This window comes from Adiantum capillus-veneris, chromosome 12 (assembly GCF_014529385.1).
Source record: "Adiantum capillus-veneris isolate H3 chromosome 12, ASM1452938v2, whole genome shotgun sequence".
Taxonomy (NCBI): Eukaryota; Viridiplantae; Streptophyta; class Polypodiopsida; order Polypodiales; family Pteridaceae; genus Adiantum; species Adiantum capillus-veneris.
This window is the reverse complement of record NC_140942.1, coordinates 120,790,271-120,809,568: the sequence shown is the minus strand read 5'-3', so window position 1 is coordinate 120,809,568 and position 19,298 is coordinate 120,790,271. Positions and strand designations below refer to the sequence as shown.

The window sequence follows — 19,298 nt, the reverse complement described above, 5'->3', positions numbered from 1 at the left end:
GAGAGAGAGAGGTGGCGGCAGTTGAGGCTATATTTGGCAAATAATTTATTTCCGAAGCTAGTATACTCATTTTTCTATATTTACAATGCATTCGAAGGTTCAGTTACATAGCTCTCACAAGGAAGTTCGAAGCATATACATGAGAATCACTTTCGTTCTTTTCCTCCGGCCATGAGCACTATGTAGTTGGTGGCTGCTTTTTCCCTATTTGCAACGAATTGGAAGGTTCAGTCACATAGCTCTCACAAGCAAGCTTATACATGAGAATTGCTTTCATAAATAGCTCTCACGAGCAAGCACAGACATGAGAATTACTTTCTTTCTTTTCCTTAGGCCATGAGCACTATGTAGTTGGTGGTTGCGTCTTCAAGAACAATTACCTTCTTTCTCCAGATGCGGATCATGATCAGTTTGACATGAGCATGTTCCACTATCCTTTGGTGATTAGAAGAGAAGGAAGTAGTGATGGTAAGTGTTTATTTATTGCATGATCTTTCTCGTCAAGTAGTTGTTGCATTTAGTGTGTTTTTTGCACAATTGTCATCTTAAATTAATCCCCCCATCGACGTATTTTCATTGAATTAATCTTGTGCGTGGGTAGTGCTTTCTTAAATCTATCTGAAGAGCTCTCAAGCTTTGCATTTTGAGGTCGGGTACCCTCAAAACTCCATCACCCAAAGTTCACTATTTTAGGGTGTGTGAGGTCTACCTCTACTAGTGCAAATTAATTTTTGAAACCCTCACAAGCTACCCATGTGGGGTGAGTTCGATAGGACCTTCACCTCTATTCTTAGTGTGTGTGGTGGGTCGTGGGTTCAAAATCCTTTCCTATTTTGAGAAGGGGAGCACAGAAAGCTATATATATCAAATTGGCCTTTGAAGTCAAACCGGTCCATTAGCTGCAATTCACACGCAGTGCTCTTGCGTTTACATCAGGAGAACAAGGCAAATTAAGCATATTTTTTCGAAAGGTCGGCTCCACAGGAGTTCAATTCCGAGTGCGCTATGGTCCACATCTTGGCCCCGTGCTTTGGAAAGAGCCTCTTCTTGTTGTAATAAGACCCGCAACCCAGAATAGGGTGCTTTTCCATGGGTGCTTTGAGAACCAGTTTATCAAGGGAGCAATCCCACAGTAACATATAATTTTTTTGTGACCTCAAAGCTGCGAGAGATTCAAGAGCAAGAAACCGCCAACTTTAATACACATCCTCTTAGCCCGTTATTAAGGAATCAAGTAATGTATGTAAACGTTCAATCCTCAGATTATCAAAACTCTAGAAACACCCACACTATGCACACACATGTCCTCGAATTTTGCACCAAAACCTATGCAATTACACATTTGTATGGACACAAAGCATATCACATTTGGCTTCCTAAAAAGCAGCTTTGTACAAGGATCAGACACTATAGATACTATGGAGTGCAAGGGAAGGGATAGAGAGAAGGAGAAGGAGATGCAGAGCAGACCGATCTTGGTGGAGCATTAGAGAGTAAATCTCTCTACTCCTTATTAGCTATATAGCCAAGGAATAGATAATGGGCGGGCGCCCAGCCCGCCCGGTCGCAGAGCCTGAAACCACCCAACAATCTCTCACTTGAAGGCCAACGTGGCCCAAGTGGCTGAAGAATGTAGGGGCTATTATGTACAACTGTACAAAATGTGAAGCATGACCCTAGCTTCACCCTACGCCCATAATCTCTATGCAATGTACAAACCTCTTTGAGCCTAAGCTCTTTGTTAGAGCATCCGTTGGGTTTTCATCTGTGTGAACTTTGACTAACTCAATGCGTTTGCTAGCCAAAATATTCCAACCACATGATACCTGACCTCTATGTGTTTCAACTTGGAGTGAAACATGGGGTTCTTTGCTAACACAATTACACTCTGACTATCATAATGTAGCATTGGAGTCTGGTGTATACCAAAATCTCCCACAAGATGAGATAACCACACAGCTTCCTTACTAGAACTAGAAACTGCAACATACTCTGTCTCAGTGGTGAAAGACCGAGTGTAATTCTAGATACATTATCTCCAAGAAACTATCGCTCCAGCAAAAAAGAAAACGTAGCCAGATGTGGCTAGTCTAATGTCCACACAACCCACATAATCCAAATTAGTGTATCCAACTATGGATGCATCACTGTTTCCAAAGCGTAAGCACTTGCTATCTGAGTCCTTGATGTCTCTCAAGATGTATTTCATTGCCTCCCAATGCTTTCAACCTGGATTTACCATAAACCTATTGACCACTCCCACTGCATATGCAATGTCTGGCCGTGTGCTAACCATGGTGAACATAAGACTGCCAACTGTTGAAGAATACGGCACCTTTGCCATCTCTGCCTTTTCAACATCTGATTTAGGATAATCATGCTTGCTAAGTTTTTTGTATGCTACCATTGGGGTACTCGGTGCTTTTCCCCCTTGCATATTAAAACGTTGCAAGACCTTGTGAATATACTCTTCCTGTAAAAGTTCAAGTATGTTTGCAATCCCTCTTGATATGCATACCAAGAAAGTGATGTGCATCACCCAAATCTTTCATAGCACAGTGCTTGCTTAAGGCATCCTTGAGAAGGGCCAACTCATCTTTTCACTTCTCGACTATAAGCATATTGTCCTTGTACAAAATTAGGATGATGAGGGAACCATTGTCGTTCAACCTTTTCGTGTACAAGCAGTGATCCTCTTGGCTCCATACGTAACCCTGGACTAAATGTACTTATCAAACTTGATGTATCATTGTCTTGAGCCTTGCTTTAATCCATACAAATCTTTCTTGAGTCTACAAATGAGTTCTACTCGTGTTGGCATCTCAGGCTTTATCGCAAAAGCTTCTGATTGTTTCAGGTAAACATCCTCTTCAAGATCCCCATGAAGAAACCTTGTCTTCACATCTATTTGGACCAATTCCAAGTCCTCAATGGCTACTATACCAAGCACAAGATGCAATGTAGTCATCTTGACCACTGGAGAAAGATTTCATTGAAATACATGCCTTTCATTTTCTTGAACCCTTTAGCAACCAATCTTGCCTTATACTTCGGCTCAGGATCATCTGGGATATACTTCTTCTTGTACACCCATTTGCATGGCATTCCTGTTTATTAATAGGTAACTTTGTCAATTCCCAAGTTTCATTGGCTAAGATCGAGTTATACTCACATTGCATAGCCTCCTCCCACTTCACGCTATCGTCCATATGAATGGCCTCTTTGTAGCAAGTGGGTTCACCGCAATCAGTGACTATCATGTAGTCTAATCCTGGCTCAAAATGCTCAGGTGCACGCGAAGACGAGTAGATCTCCAAAGTGCATGTTGACTGTTGGATTCTGCTCTCTCTGGAGCAACATGTGTGCATGTACTAGTGGAAGGTGCATCACTAGCACGTCCAACATTCTGTGTAATTGGTGGTGAGGAAACATCCTCAAACCGTACTCTGCGATACTCAATGTCTTTCATTGGCTTTTTATGCATCTTAGACTCGTTGATTATCACTTGTGAGCTATGTATGAACTTCTTAGATTCTGGGTGCCAGAGACGATATCCGATCCCTCCATCCACACCGTATATAATGAGGATGCACTTGTCTGATTTGGGGTCCAGTTTTTGTCTAAGCGCTTTTGGCACGTGTGAGAATGTCTCGCACTCATATACAAGTAATCTATCATAATTGGGCTCTATGCCGATCCACATCTTCCGCGGAACCTTGTACTTTAGTGGTGTACTAGGTGACTGATTGATCAAGTAAGCACCCATCGTAACAGGTAAATTGGCCGTAGATAACATAGAAGTGACCCGTTCTTGAATGGTTCTATTCATCCTCTTAGCTACACTGTTTTGGGCGGGTGTGTAAGGCGTGGTAAACTGTCTTTTAATTGCTCTTTTACTGCAAAAGTCCTTGAACACGGAGGAGATGTACTCGCCTCCATTGTCACTGCACAAAGCTTTAAGCTTTCTACCCAGTTGGTTCTCTACCAATGCTAAGAATTTCTAAGAGACACTAAAGACATTGTTATTTTGCTTCAAGAGATAAACCCACACCATCTAGTAGAATCTTCTATGAATGTTAGGAAGTATAACGCTCTCCCTAGAGGCTTGACTGGCATAGGTCCACACAAGTTGCTATGAATGAGATCTAGAGGACTCCCTAACTCCTTGTCCAAAGAGTTTGATGTCAAACTAGTCTGTTTTCCATAGATACAATTCTCACATAAAGAGAATTTAGAATAATCTAACACAGGCGACTATGCCACAACTCTGTAGATGGCAGCTCGGCTACACAAATAGAATTCTCTTTCACAAAAGAGACATAAAGTGAGTACAATGAGCTAGACTTTTTGCCTTTAAGAATAACCAGATTTTCCTTCTTGATGATCCAAGAACCATGAGCAAATATGGTAGCGTAACCCAAATCATCCAGCTATTCCAAGCTCTTTGTCAATTTGGGTACATGTATGACATTATGCAACATAAACTCAATGCCATTACGCATAGAAAACTTAATGCTACCCACACAGCATATAACAAGCTCATAAGAATTGTCTAGCTTCACTGTGCCATGCATGGGAGTGTATGTAGAAAACCACTCCTTGTGAGGAGTCACGCAAAAGCTAGCACCTGAGTCCACAATCTAATTCTGTGCATAAAACTTGTCATGAGCTAACAATGCATCAAGACTCAAATCCGATGTGAAAATCAACACATCATTTGAAACTTCAGAAACTATTTCAATGGCTGCATACTCAACCACATTAAGCTCTTCAATTTTCACGTTGCTTTTAGGTTTGTCAAAATTTGCTTTCTCTTTGATCTTATCATGCTGCATTGTGCGGCAATCTTTCTTCCAGTGTCCCTTTTTATTGCAGTAGTAACACTCTACATTTTGCATGTCTTTGCCACAACTCTTGCTACGACCTTACTTGCAATCCTAATACCTATGAACAATCGCGGCTACAACCACGCTGCCTTTCCTTGTCACAATTGCCACTAGCCACTTATGCATCACCATGCCCACTCACATCAAGAGATCATCGTCAAATCTCCTCAGTGAGCAACGCACCAGCAACAACATTGAAATCTAGCTTGCAATTGGGTACAAAATTGCTTATGGCTGTGTTGAAGGTATCCGATGACGATGGTAGAGAAACGTAGCAAGAAAATGGCCTTTATTTCATCATCGAAATTGAGACCTTTTGAAGTAAGTTGTGAAAAAACATTGTTGAACTTGTTTAAGTGAGAGTTCTAACATTACTACCTTCTTTCATGTTCATGCGCATCAATTTCTTCATCAAGAAAACCTTGTTCGAGGTGTTGTTGCCATCCCAAGCCTGACATAGAGCATCCCACAAATTTTTGGCATTGGTCTTATCCATTATGGTAAAGTAAATGGATTCACCAAGGTGTAGGCGAATGGTCCCATAGCACGCTCATTCAAATCATCCCACTCATCATTAGTGTAGACATTCTCTCTTCTTGCACGCAAGGGTGCTATCAAGCCTTCTTTGATCAAAACATCTTGCATACGCTACCACCAAATGACAAAGTTTGAGCCATCAAACTTTTTGATGTAGTACTCTTCTCTTTCGAAAGCACTACTCTCAGCCATGATTAAGAGAATGTAGCCAAACACTTTATGGCAAATTGCTTGGGATAATTTTGGCATAGTTTTCCTTAGGATAGGAGCGAAAACTCAAACCAAAATGTAGTACAATCATCGTGTAAGGACCGTGCTGCCAAGAACTCATAAAACGGACTCATGGGAAAAATCTGACAGAGTCTCCTTTGTATGAGGAGGCAATTGAGATTAAGGGACCCAGGGGACCCAGGGCCAAGCATCACACCAAGAAGCAAGGTGAAGAACCCGTTGAAGTACTGAAATGGATGTACCAAGAAGGAGAAGCTTTAAAGATAAAGGAAGCCAAAGAAGTGGAAAAGAAGGCAAAAGAGGCAGAAGAACATCAAGAGCATGCAAAGGAGACCACTGCACAAGGAGCAGCACAACATGCCCAAGGTGATGTGTCTCCCCGCATCTCTTCTCTTGTCACTGAACACCAAGATCAACCAAATTCCGAGTCCACCACCATCAACGACAGTTAAAGACACAACAAATGAGCCAACGAAAGAAGCAGAAGTTGAACATGAAAAGGAAGATGAATTTGCACAAGAACCAAAACACAAGGAGACAGCTGAAAATCCCAGTGGATTGGGGTGTTGTGTTTACCCTGAGTTGTAGTGAGGTAGACTACTTGTGTTTCGGGTGTGTTCCCCTTTCCCCCTATCCATCTTTTGGTGCCCCCACGGAGGAGCACGCTAATTTCTCTCGCTGGTAAAGGAAAAAATACAGGTTTCCGTATAGGTAAGGATGGCATCCCGAAGCTATGGTCCGATTTTTACAAGTGAAGAGAATCCAGACGAATGGCTTGCAGATTTTGAATTGTACATGTTGTCTTTGCAAATGCCTAATGAGGATAGCGAGATGCAAACCTTCCCTTTGGTGATGCGCGAAAAGGCCAAACTGTGGTTTGAACGTTTGGAGATTGAGCCGAGACAGGCATAACCGGCTCTACGGACAATATTTTTCCATGATTTTCATAAAGAAGCTTCTCCAGTTGAGATGGATGCGAAGCTAAAGGCTCTAAAGCAGGATGTAGGTGAGGAATTCAGCTTGTTTCTGGATCATTTTGAAGCATGTTGGGCAGAGTTAGCACAGCAAGTATGCAACTAGCCAATGGTGAGTACTTCAAATTGGATAAGTTTATGGCATGCTTACATCCGAAGGTGAGAGAGAAAGTGGACTTTGAAAGCCTAGAGAACTACAATGGGGCAGTGGCAATTGCAAGGTCGAAAAGTAGAAAAGTTAAAAAAAAGATAGAGCAGGGCATAGCAAGCTATGAAGCAAAGGCACCTGCTCAACCACAAAGCCCTCGAGAGTCAACTCAGGAGGAAAATCAATGGAATAGGGCTACGGCTGCTATTCCACAGGAGTGGATACGTACGGTTCAGGATCTATCGGAGCAGATGCAAGAGCTGCGATTGAGCGTAATGGACAGGGGAGATCCAAGAGGAGCAAGGGGTAGGGCAAGGCCTCTACCTGGAAGGTGCTATAATTGCGGTGAAGAAGGGAATTATGCACCCGACTGTTCCCATCGGGTGAGGGAAAGAGGTGGTATCTACCCATTGTTTGGCAGAGGGAGAGGCCAAGCACAGTTTAATGACCCGAGGGAGTAGGCAGTTGAGAATCCAGTGCAGCAAGCTCAAACGGATGGCAATGAAGTCCCGACGGTGACCATCATTGGGGTGGATAAACAGAATGTTGACATGTTGGCCAACCAAAGAGCTAGAGCTAAAAGGGAGACAGAAACTGAGCGGGAGACTAGAGCTCGTAAAGGCAAGGAGAAGGTGTACGAGGGGAAAGAGAAGCCTGAAACTAGCAAGAAAAGAAGGTGTCGCACGATTAAACAAACCGATTTCTAGCTTGGGCGCGGCCATCTAGAGTATGATTTGGTGAGTGATGTCCAAAGTCAAAGAGCTAATATTACTTTTGGACAGCTGTTGGCATTGAACCCAACATTGAGGCGGCAGTGGTCGACGGGTGTTAGCACTAGGCTACCAAGAGGTAAGGGCAATCTGCAGACGGTGCAAAATATGGCACTCAGGGTAGGTAGCCTGACGGATTTTCTTCCTTTGGTGGATGTTTTCATCGAGAAAAAGATGCAGGTTCAAGCCTATATAGATGGGGGAGCACAGGTATGTGTCATGACGGAGGCTGCGATGAAGGAAACGGGGGTCAAGGTGGTAGCCCAGTCGAATGTGCGCATGAGGATGGCTAACCATGCTAAAGCTAGGTGTTTGGGCATGGCCCAAGATGTAAGAGTGAAAGTGATGGGCATAGACGCCTGATCGACCTCTTTGTGATGAAAGCTGGGGATAATGCATATCCTATCATCTTGGGTAGGCCATGGCTGTTGGCAATAGGTGCCAAACAGGATTGGGAAAGCAAAGTGTTTACCTTACCTGATAAAGAGAAAGGAAGACAAGTGTTTCTGGATCTGAAGACTAAGGAAAGCCATTTTCATCCTATAGCGGCGAGAGACGAAGAGGACACCACCAGCTATGAGTACGAGACTGAAACGGCCTATGAGGAGGGATATACAGATACAAAGGAAGAAGAAAGCGAGGATGATATGCTCAAGATTGATGCTGACTTGTTTGGGGTCACTGTGGATGAACCTTGTGCGAAAGAGGGGGTGCAAGCACAGGTGCATGCCATGGGTACTGAAGAGGTGGTCAATATGCTAAGTGGAGACTTGACCAAGAAGGAGAAAGAAAGTTATGTCCAGTTGTGTGCATCTTTTCTAAACCTATTTGCAAAGGAGTATAAATATTTGAGAGGAGCCAAGGGTGTTGAGCACAAAATAGCCCTCAAGGAAGGATATAAACCTAAGGCGCAGAAGCTAAGGAGATTGGGTGAAATTCAAAAGGAAGCCCTTTGGCAGGAGATCAATCAATTACTGGATGCAGGTATTATATACCCCGTAAAGGAATCAGAGTGGGTTTCCCCAGTGGTTATCACTCCTAAAAAGAATGGGAGATGGCGGGTGTGTGTCAACTATAAGCCATTGAATGTTGTGACCAAGAGGAATCACTACCCATTGCCATTTCAAGATGAGATTTTGAATCAGGTGGCTGGCCATGAGAGGTATTCCATTATGGATGGGTTTTCAGGTTACTTTTAAATAGGGATTGCTCTTGAAGAACAATTGAAGACGACATTCATATCTCCATGGAGTTGCTTTTCCTATCGCAGGATGCCGTTAGGTTTGGTGAATGCCTATGCTACCTTCCAAGACTGGATGAATAGGGTGTTTGGCCCCTATTTGGGCAGGTTCATTAGAGTTCTCATGGATGACATTGGATGTTATAGCTCAAGGGCAGATCATTTGTCAAAGCTACAACTGTGTTTCAGAGACTGAATGAAGAGGGAGGCCAGTTGAACCCCAAGAAGTGCAGATTAGCACAGCCTCGGGCATCATTGTTGGGCCATGTGGTGTCAGAAAATGGGATTGAAGCGGATCAGAAAAGTTCAAGGCTCTAGTCTTGATGGATCCTCCTCCCAGTGCACAAGCTTTCGCGTCATTCATGCACAGGCTGAAGTATCTGTCAAGGTTTTTTTGGATGTTGTCACAGTATGTATACCCCCTTCAAAAGAGGGCGCAGCTGGTGCACAGTTTTACATGGGATGAAGAGGCTCAAGTAGATTTTGATAGGGTGAAAGAAATCTTGTGTCAACTGCCTACGGTGTTTCCTCCCAATCATGAAGATGATTTTTATGTTGCCATGACGGTAGGCACTGTAGCCATTGGGGCAGTACTATTGCAAAAGGTGGGAAGGAGCTATAAACCTATTTATTTTGAAAGCAAGGTGATAAGTCCTGGGGAGGCAACCTACACTGAAGCCAAATAGTGGGTGATGGCCTTAGTTTTTTGCCTATAGGAAGTTCAAGGTGTATCTCATCGTGCGAAAGTTTTTTGTGCTAACGGAAAATAATTTATTGCCAGAGGTAGTGTTGCACTTGAAGCCAGGGAAACGGATCATGAAGTGGGTGATAGAGCTACAAGAATTTGATTTTGAATTCAAAGTTGACCAAACAAGTCGATCTCACCTGGTAGATATTATAGTCAGCAAGGCGGTTGATTTGCCGATCTATCCCAGGGTGGTGCGGGATGAAACCAAGGAGGAGCCTGACTTAGTGGAAGCTTTTACCATGTGGTTTGATGGATCATATAGGAGGGTAATACAAAAAGCAGGCGGGGGTGTGGTGATACGAGATCCACACAACAGGATCTATGACTTGAAGGATGTTCATACCAATAATGAGGCAGAGTATCTTACCCTCCATTTAGGTTTGAAACAGTGTGTTGAGTTTGGTATAGCGAGGTTGGTGGTGAAAGGTGATGCACTGTTAGTCATCAAGCAGTTGTTGGGCCAATGGCAGGTGAAATGGGATTCATTAAAGCATTGGTTCTATGCCATCAAGAAGTTGCTGAAGTTTTTTGAGGAGGTTCAGTTCAAGAATGTTAGCAGAGAGTAGAACCAAGAAGCATATCAGCTTGCAAGCAGCAAAGTACAAGTGCAGGTTGCAGGTATATAAGTGGCCCCAGCCACCTATGCTGGTCGTGAGACCTTGAAAGAGATTGAAGACTTTTTGAATACCAGTAAATGCTCTGAAAGATTGTCGAATTTCCAAAAGCGGAGGATAGTATAGAAATATCGCAAGTTTACATTGATAGGGGAGGATCTTATGACCTACGAACAGGATGAAGTGCTGCGAAGGGTACTTTATAAGGAAGAAATTGGTATGGTACTGCAGCAATGTCATGAGGAAAGTGGGCATCCAGGTAAAGACCAGGTTTTGTTTCAAATCTTGAGAGCAGGTTTTTGGTGGCCGTGGATAGTACGTGACGTGCACTATTGGTGCAAAACCTGCCATGAATGTCAGACTATGGGTGAGAGGAGGCTGATAGCCGAATCACAAGGAGTTATCATTGCCCAAGATGCTTTTGAGAAGTGGGGCTTGGATGCCATTGGTCCACTCCCGAAGTCGACAAGCGGTAAAAAATACATTGTAGTGGAAATTGACTACCTTACCAGGTGGGTCGAGGCCAAAGCTGTGAAGAAGGTCAATGCACAGATTGTAGCCCACTTTGTTTTCGATAACATTTGTTGTCATTTTGGAGTGCTGTGGGTACTCGTTTCTGATAGAGGCCAAGGAATCAGAAGCAAGCTTATGCAGGCATTAGTGGAAAAATTAAACATTCAGCATCGATTTTCCTCGCCTTATCATCCCCAATGCAATGGTCTTGTGGAGAGTGCCAATGGACAAATCATCAAGATGCTGGCAAAGTATGTGCATTAGGGAAAATTTGGACTCACAAAGGGGCCTTATAAGGAGTTTGACTTCCTCTCTCATGTCCAAAACGGGCGTGCGGTAAAATTTTTGCAAATCAACTCTAAACTTCATGGAGATTTGGCAGTTAGAATCTACTCTTCAAGCTCTTTCTATTGATATATAGCACGCCACGAGATTCCTCATATTTTGAAAGATTTTATTTTTTATTCTCTAGATTCTAGACGGAGTTGTCACATCATAAGAGAATAAAAAATAGAATCTTTAAAAATATGAGGAATCTCATGGCGTGCTGTATATCAATGGAAAGAGCTTAAAGAGTAGATTCTAACTGTCAAATCTCTGCCAAGTTTAGAGTTGATTTGTAAAATTTTCACCGCACGCCCGTTTTGGACATGAGAGAGGAAGTCAAACTCCTTATAAGGCCCCTTTGTGAGTCCAAATTTTCCCTAATGGTATAAGCAAGAGACAGAATGGGAGATCAATCTAGAGAAGTGCCTATGGGCCTACAGGACATCCTACAAGGTGGCAACCAACTTTACTCCATTTGAGTTGGTTTATGGTAAGGAGGCAATACTGCCAATGCATGCACAACTCGGTGCTTTGAAAGGTATGTGGGGCATCAATGCCACTCCACAAGTTGTCTTACAGGATAGGATTGTCAGCCTTGAGGCATTACAGATGAATAGAGAAGCAGCAACAGAATACTACATGAAGCAGCGGGAAAGACGAGTGGCCGAAGTCAATAAGAGTCTGCCAAACAAGAAGATAGAGGAAGGAGACCTGGTAATGAAATACGAGAGCTACTGGACTTCACCATCATGAAGAATTTCAAGAAGAAATGGACGGGTCCGTACAAAGTGCAAAAGGCGTTTCCGAATGGGACCTATCAGTTGGTGAGAGTTAATGGTAAGTTTCTCAGACACAAGGTAAACGGTGTATGGCTCAAGTTGTACTTTGATAGAGTTCTGATGCCTGACGTAAACCAGATTGTAGCTAGGGGGGTTGGGCAACCCACCTGAGGAGATTTGAAAGTAACAGATATACAATGTTGTACATATTGCACATACTATACATATAGTTGTGCCTTTTTCCATATGCTTGAGTGCTAGTGAAGTGTTGCAAGTTTCAAGTTCTGTACATATGCTTTTGGTTGAACATGAATGTTCAACTAGGGGGTGGGCAATGATGGTGTAGCCAAAGTTGGTCCGTGCTAGGAAGGGTAACAAGCATTGCTATGGATGCTAGCAGGTGTATGGCGGCGAGCTAAAGTAGGTGGGAAAGTCCTCGGTAGACGAGTGACAGCGGAAATGTATGTCTAAAGTGGTTTTTTAGGCCAAGGGGCCTTCAAATTGGGACCAAAGTGTCCAAAATGTGTCCAAAGTGTCCAAAATGTGGGGAATGTGCCTTGGAATGTAGGGTTCAAGATGCTCTTGAGGCCTGTCCAGACGACTCGTCAAACGGAGCCCCGATGTGAAAGATATCAAAGTTCCAATTTAGAAGCCTTTTGTGAGGTCCCCACCCCACTGTATCAAACGGTGGATCTGATGGTGAACCTGGTGGCCACTAGATCTATAACGGAAGCAAACAAAGTGGTTTGGGGGATAGCTAGCGGACGATCTCTCATCACAAATTGAATCGAGCTCGAGCCTACTAGCAATGAGATCTAGCTCCACCTCGCAGGGGAAGCGTACTTAAGCTATCTAGAAATCCTAAGACTCACCTTCCAAGAGGAGAGAAACACCGAGTGCCTTTTTCCCCATGTTTCAGAGGCACGTACTCTCGAGATTTCACCGTTCTAGGGGCAATGAGTATTACTAATATCGAAGTAGGCACTATGGAGACAGAGAGTTCCCGACCAATCGGGACCACCCATCTCGTAGGCATTGGCAACCTGAGCCAAGGCCCCACTTTCCACCCCCACACTCACACTTCCTTGTGTGACCTAATTACTACCACAAGGGTTGTTCAACATAAACATTCCTTGTTTTAATTCCGAAGCACATTGTTCGTTAAGACAACCCTTCAACCAGTATTGCAAACAACACCAAGACAGTATTCTAGAAAAAAATTCTACTCAAACTTATTCATTAAAATTCCAATGTTTTGGAGGTACAACATCCCCCCTCCAGCGAGAGTTTACTCCTCCCGTTGTCGCCTAGCTACCCATACAACTAGGTATGTCCACCGCATAGAAAGCATGACATGGACATTCCCACCGCTTAACCAACAGACGTGGGTTCCCACCGCTTTACCAGCAGTCATGGGTATCCACCGCTTAACCACCAGTCGTGGATTGAAGAGCCCTTAACCAAGAACTCTGCCCCCTGTGATCAGGAGGGGATTCATGACTAATTCAACATTGGAAATAGAATGAACATACCGAGCTAAATTTTCCCTAGCAGACATTCTTTCCTATTGCAAACAGTATATCCGTCAATCATTTCTTTCCTACTTTAGACTTTAATATACAAATGAATTCAATTGCCGAGGTTTTCGTCGGATTTCTCCAACATGTTTGGGGATATGTTCATTCCTAGCTAAACGTATGCAATGTTAAATTAAACAACTTGAATAAAACTGTGATCTACCTCTTCCATTTCTTCGTCATTGGCTCATGAGATGGCCGGTGCTTTTTCGACCATGGGAGCTTTTTCTTTTCCATTTGTATTGCTCGTTCCCGGCTCGTGGTCGTGGGCACCACCGAAGCGAGTTCTCTTAACCGGGGCCATTTTACTCACTACTTTAAATGATAAACTTGAAGAAAGAGCTAAAGTCCGAGAGCATCATAACAACCAAATGGCAGATTAGAATTATAAAAGAATCCTCCTTAGGCAAGAGATTAGATTTTTCCTTCGAGACCTAGTAATTTTATGGGTAATTCCTTACTTATCCTTTGGGAAATGGCTCTAAGGTTAATTACTTGGCTTAGATGATTAAGAAATTCAGAATTTTACTAATTGATTCACGAAAGAGATGAAGTAAGCAAGCTCATCCATTTTCCTAGAGCAATATGAAGATGCAGAATTGCCACAGGCATGTGTGACATAAAATTCTCTTCTTAATGGCCTAATGACGGATTAATTTTCAGCCTTAATCACATTTTAATGTGGGAGAATATTGAGTCTAATTTAATTACAACACTATTGAGTGGTAAAAGAATGAATTTCATCAAATCTACACTATTACTGGCTGATAATTTATTAACTATGCTGCCTAGAGAGAGAATCTTTCCTAATCATGCATTAATCCTTGGTTAAGGATGATGAATGGCTGCATAATTTAGCTAATTGAATGATGATTATGTAATGGAGTATAGCTATGGAGATTTAGAGAGCAGCTATAGGGAATTATAGCCAGGATTAAGCATAGTAGCTAAGGAATTTGGAGAATAAGAATGAGAATTAAGAAGAGCAGTAATTAAACCATGATTACCGTGATTAGGGGCTGAGAATCCTCTGATTTTTCTGATCCAATGAATCCTCAAGATGAGAATTTCGGCAGCACCACCCTCCTTGCTTCTCCTTCAAAAATTGTGTGTGTACCGGCAGCACCTTCCCAAGGTGTGTGTGTGTGTGTGTGTGTGTGTGTGTGTGTGTGTGTGTGTGTGTGTGTGTGTGTGTGTGTGTGTGTGTGTGTGTGTGTGTACTGGGTGTGTGTGTGAGCATGTGTGTGTGTGTGTGTGTGTGTGTGTGTGTGTGTGTGCAGGCCTTTAAATAGGCTCCTACAGGCTGAAAATCGACCAGCCTTGCTATTTGCATCTGGGGGAGCACTGAGTCTCTGCATTGGCAAGTCCAGTTCCCCTACCCACCAAGTGTCCAGTTGCCTTGGTTAACTGACTCTCACACTTAGTAGCAAGCTTAGAAACTCTCCCAAGACTCCCACAAGGAAAGAGGGCACCCCCTAGCTGTTAAAGCTGGTCTGGAGTGGCCTGGAACCTGTTCCCACACAGCCCCAGGCCCCTAGTACCTCCCCGGAAAATTTTATGAAAAATTGGTTTTAGGCTAAAACGCGCCATACGAGTCAGATTTTGATACCGTAAATTGCTATATTGAGCTCTAACTAAGGCGTACTGGACCGAGTACCTGAACTATTTAGCAGCCTTCGGGGGTCCAAAAATGCATTTTTTTCAAATCCGGGGTATGGGTGCAGTTTTTCGAGACGGTCAAAACTAGACGGATCGGGTGACCAAAAACTTACTATATTTAGAAAATTTTCACAAAAATTATTTTAATTCACATTTCGAAGCTTTATAACATACTAAATATCATGGCACTGACAGAATTCGAAAAACTGCTAAAAATAGTAACTTTTTTCCATTATGATCATTTCATGGTACAAGGGTGCTCTTTTTGGTTGGGGTCAGTTGGTTGGGGTCAGAGACCTTACACCTTTGCAGATCCTCGATAAGCAGGGCAGATGCGGACACATGGACAAGGCTAGCATCAGAAAATAGAATTAGAAGGCTCAAATTGTGGGGCATGCCGGACTTTTCGGATTGCCAATCAGAGTCCGAATGGGAAAGTTACGGCCATGTGAAAAGTTGCAGGGGGGCAATTGTGTGCCCGCGGGGTCATATTGGAGAACGCGCCATTTGGAAGTTTCAAAGTTGTTCCAAGGTTCCCAAGGGTGTGCATTGCACGTGGACTTCATAGGAAGTGGCAGATACTCAATCAGAATTCGGATGGGCAAGTTATGGTCCAATGAAGATTTTGTCGAGGGCCGATTTTGGCATGGTTTGGCCGTCCCACCAAGCACGCCATTTAGAAGTTTCTTATCCTCGCCAGGGTTCTGGGAGCGATGTGCACTATGCGGAGCAAGGCAAAAATGACGGCTCAACAATCGGGTTTACGATTACTGCAATACAACTCGACAAAGTCGGGGTCAATTTACGAAAAGGTGGATACAAATAATGCTGGCCCATTTTTTCCTGGCTTCGTTCAATGAATTGAAAATAATGAAAGCAGGAACGGCATGTCCAGTGGACACGGACGACTAGGGGCCTGTTTCAGACGGTGTCACCCTTGAGACGGATGAAGCGATAATTTCGGAGCCTTTTTTTGCATGGGTATGTTCACGTGAGGGGGGGCGTGGGATCCTCCGCTTAAAGGTTTTCTTAAAAAAAGTTTAAAGACTCCAAGGGAGCAACAACGGCCCCGTCGTTGCCCCTGGAGTGCAAAAGAGGGAAGGAAGATTTTTTTCTGAAAAAGGAGAGGAGTTTTAGAAGAGAAAAGAAGGAGGAAAGGCAAAAGAAAGGGAGCGCTCGTCATTATGGGAAGGAGTGAAGGAAAAGGAACGAGAGAAGGAAGGGAAAGAAAAAGAAAAGGAAAGGGAAAAACAGAGAAGAAAGAAAGTAGAAGGAGAAAAAAAAAGAGAAGGTGTTTTGTTTTGAGCACGGAGGTGAAGGCAGAAAGGTAAAAGATTCTACGCCTTCGAATTCGGCTTTGGCAGTTCAGGAAGGGGGAAGTTCGAGGAGTTTTTTTTCTTGGTTCGAAAGATGGAAGCTCGATGGAGCTTGTGCAAGTGTGCAGCTGTAACAAAGGCGAGAGGAGGGAGACTGCACCATAGCAATGGTATTAGTGAGGGTTGTTAAAGCCCGGTTTTTCCCACGCTCGTCGAGGTCGTGCCGACGGGACTATATGTATTTGGTGATCTTGAATATAACAAAAGCAGTGATTGCCCACTTTCGAACATGTTTTTCCCTTTCACCCCCTCTGTTCTATTGCTCTTGTGCTTGTGTCCGCGGTGTCAAGTGTGTGTGTAGGCAAATGTGCCCCCATCGAACCAGCGGTGTCTTGTGACAAAGAGAGAGAAAGAGGCTTTGGGTGTGCGTGGGAAGCTGAAAAATGTGTAATGCGGTGCGGTTGTGTTCGATTGTGATATGATATAGTGTGATCGACTCGAGAGGTGTGCAGCCGGTGGTCTACTAGCAGGAAAGAGGATTTTGAAGGTGAATCCCAGTGGATTGGGGTGTTGTGTTTACCCTGAGTTGTAGTGAGGCAGACTACTTGTGTTTTGGGTGTGTTCCCCTTTCCCCCTATCCAACGTGTCAATGCAAGGGACTTACTGTACACTGTGTGCAAGCCACAAATGGCTGCAAGCACACAACCAGACTAATCTAGAAAGCTCAAGAGAGCAAGGGTGTGTCACTCAATGCCCTACGCTCGCCTTCGTGGAGGATTTATCGCCGCGAAGAAGAAGGAGCTACCATCGTGTCGCACTCAAACGCCTCGCTGCCGCCATGCCGTTGTCGCAATGCTCGACTGCACACACTCTCTCTCTCTCTCTCTCTCTCTCTCTCTCTCTGTCATGCATACACACACACACACACACACACACACACACACACACACAAGGAGATGAAGAAGAAGAAGATGGAGATGGAGCAAGAGCACTCTTCAATTGCACAAATGAGAGAATGAGTGATTTTTAGGTTTAGGTGACTTTTATATGAGCTTGCCCATTCACACTTGGGTGCCCATGCTTAGCCAACTAACCCTTGAATGTTCCAGTTAGAGTGTATGTATCATTGGCGATCACTCTTACCCTTTTCCTACTGGACTGACAAGCCCGACCCATGACTACTAGAAGTGGACGCCGGTGGTTAACATACCCCCCTTCCTGATGTAGATTTCACCCTCGAAATATAACAACGCAGCATCAAAATCTATGATAGGAGTACCCGTGTCAGAAGAAAAGCAACATTGTGAAAGCTCAAAGGTAGCATGTACATGTGTGCAATAAGTGAGATGCATACATGATATTCTAGGAAATGCAAAAGAAATCATGAATTGTAACATTGCCAACTAGAACAAGCGTAGTACCTGAATGAAATGCAATTGAGTTAAGGTATATTAGGTTGACTCTAAGAGAAGTATACAAGAGCTAGGACTAAAGTAAGTACTAGATTGTCTAACGTTAATTAAAAAATGTCGACTAAAGAGTAGTTAACCCTAGGAATGCTCGTTGGGGTCTAAAGACTAGTGATCTTGTCACTTATACCACTTAAGTGTCATCAACATAAAATACAAGGAAGTTTGTGCTATTTGCTTTTTTTTTTCTTTCTTTTTTTTTTCTTTTTTTGGCGTTGCCATAGTTGCTACAAGTAGCTGGGGGACTTGAGGTCTCAAATACCAACAGCAGCAACAGGGAGATTCAAGGTCTCAAATACCAGCTTGAGCATAAACTATCCGGGAGACTCGAGGTCTCAAATACCAGCTTAACACATGGACTTCCACAACACAAGTCACACTTAGGTGGAATAAGCTAGAGAGAACTATATCCTCATAGCCTAAAACATTACTAAAGTTACTAAAATTAATAGACTATTCAGGAATTAAAGTTAGCAATTAAGTGGCCTAGTTTATCCTAAGGTCCTGATACCTACTTAAAGACAACTAATAGACCAAACTCAAAGAGAAGAACAAGGTACTAGAAGTTTGAAAAAATTATAGCCTCTAAATTGGCAATGTCACAACTTCATAAATTTTATGCATTGTTAGAAACTTAAATGACAAGATGCAAACATGTAACTCTGGAAAGCATAGATAAAAGGAAGTAGGACACCTGATATAATGGAGAACATCCATTGTAACATGTAAACATCCATTATCGTTGTCCTTGGAAGGCATCCTTATGTAGTCACAAACTGCACAATAGTCACCACCAAACATCCACCTTCTAGAGACACATCAGTGGGAAAAGGTACCAACACTTATTGAACACAATTAAAAAACATAATGATCCTAACCTAATTATTTGCACCCCCCCTAGAGAGTCAAGGGAATAGGATATTGTAGAGATTGGGGGGAAACCCTAAGGCTAAACCCCTATCCTCGTCGTCGAGAAAAACAAAGTCATCATCCGTGAGACCATATGTGCCATCCGTGCAATCATGTAAATCTTCTTCATCATCAGAGGCACCAATGTTTACTACGAAGGTCACTAGATGCCTATAGTCATCTTGGTGAAAAGTGTAGGCTTGTGCAATGGGAGAGACACTCTCTACTAAGTATGGATCAGTCGTGGTCAAGAGACGTATCAGCCATTCTAACTCCTCAAAATTCCTCTCGCATGCTAGCATACCTACCAAATCCCATTCACATGCAAGCACCGGAAAGACCATGTGAAACACTTGTGAAAAGTAACGAGGGTACCTCTCACCCAAGGCAGGAGTGAATGACTCTAGCGTACTAGCCATATCTGTACACATAGATAGATGATGGTTAGAGTACAAATATATTACAAGGGTCGTGTTTTAGTGCATATTGTGTTTTTATGATTTTGTGTTATGTATAGAACTTGTAAGTTTCCACATTATTGCTTGGTAGCTCTTGCTCTTTTACTTTTTTATCTTGTTTTTATGAGTATAAGGCTTTATAT

The 19,298-nt window shown here is 43.2% G+C and overlaps 1 protein-coding gene across 1 annotated transcript in view; it reads left to right on the top strand.

Annotated features, from left to right (window-relative positions):
• LOC147446429 (uncharacterized) overlaps window positions 1-19,298 on the top strand; it is an 80,424-nt gene continuing 61,126 nt past the window's right edge. The window contains exon 1 of the mRNA XM_086525652.1: window positions 1-468. The gene's annotated coding sequence lies outside the window, so the exon portion shown is untranslated. The remainder of the gene's footprint in view (window positions 469-19,298) is intronic.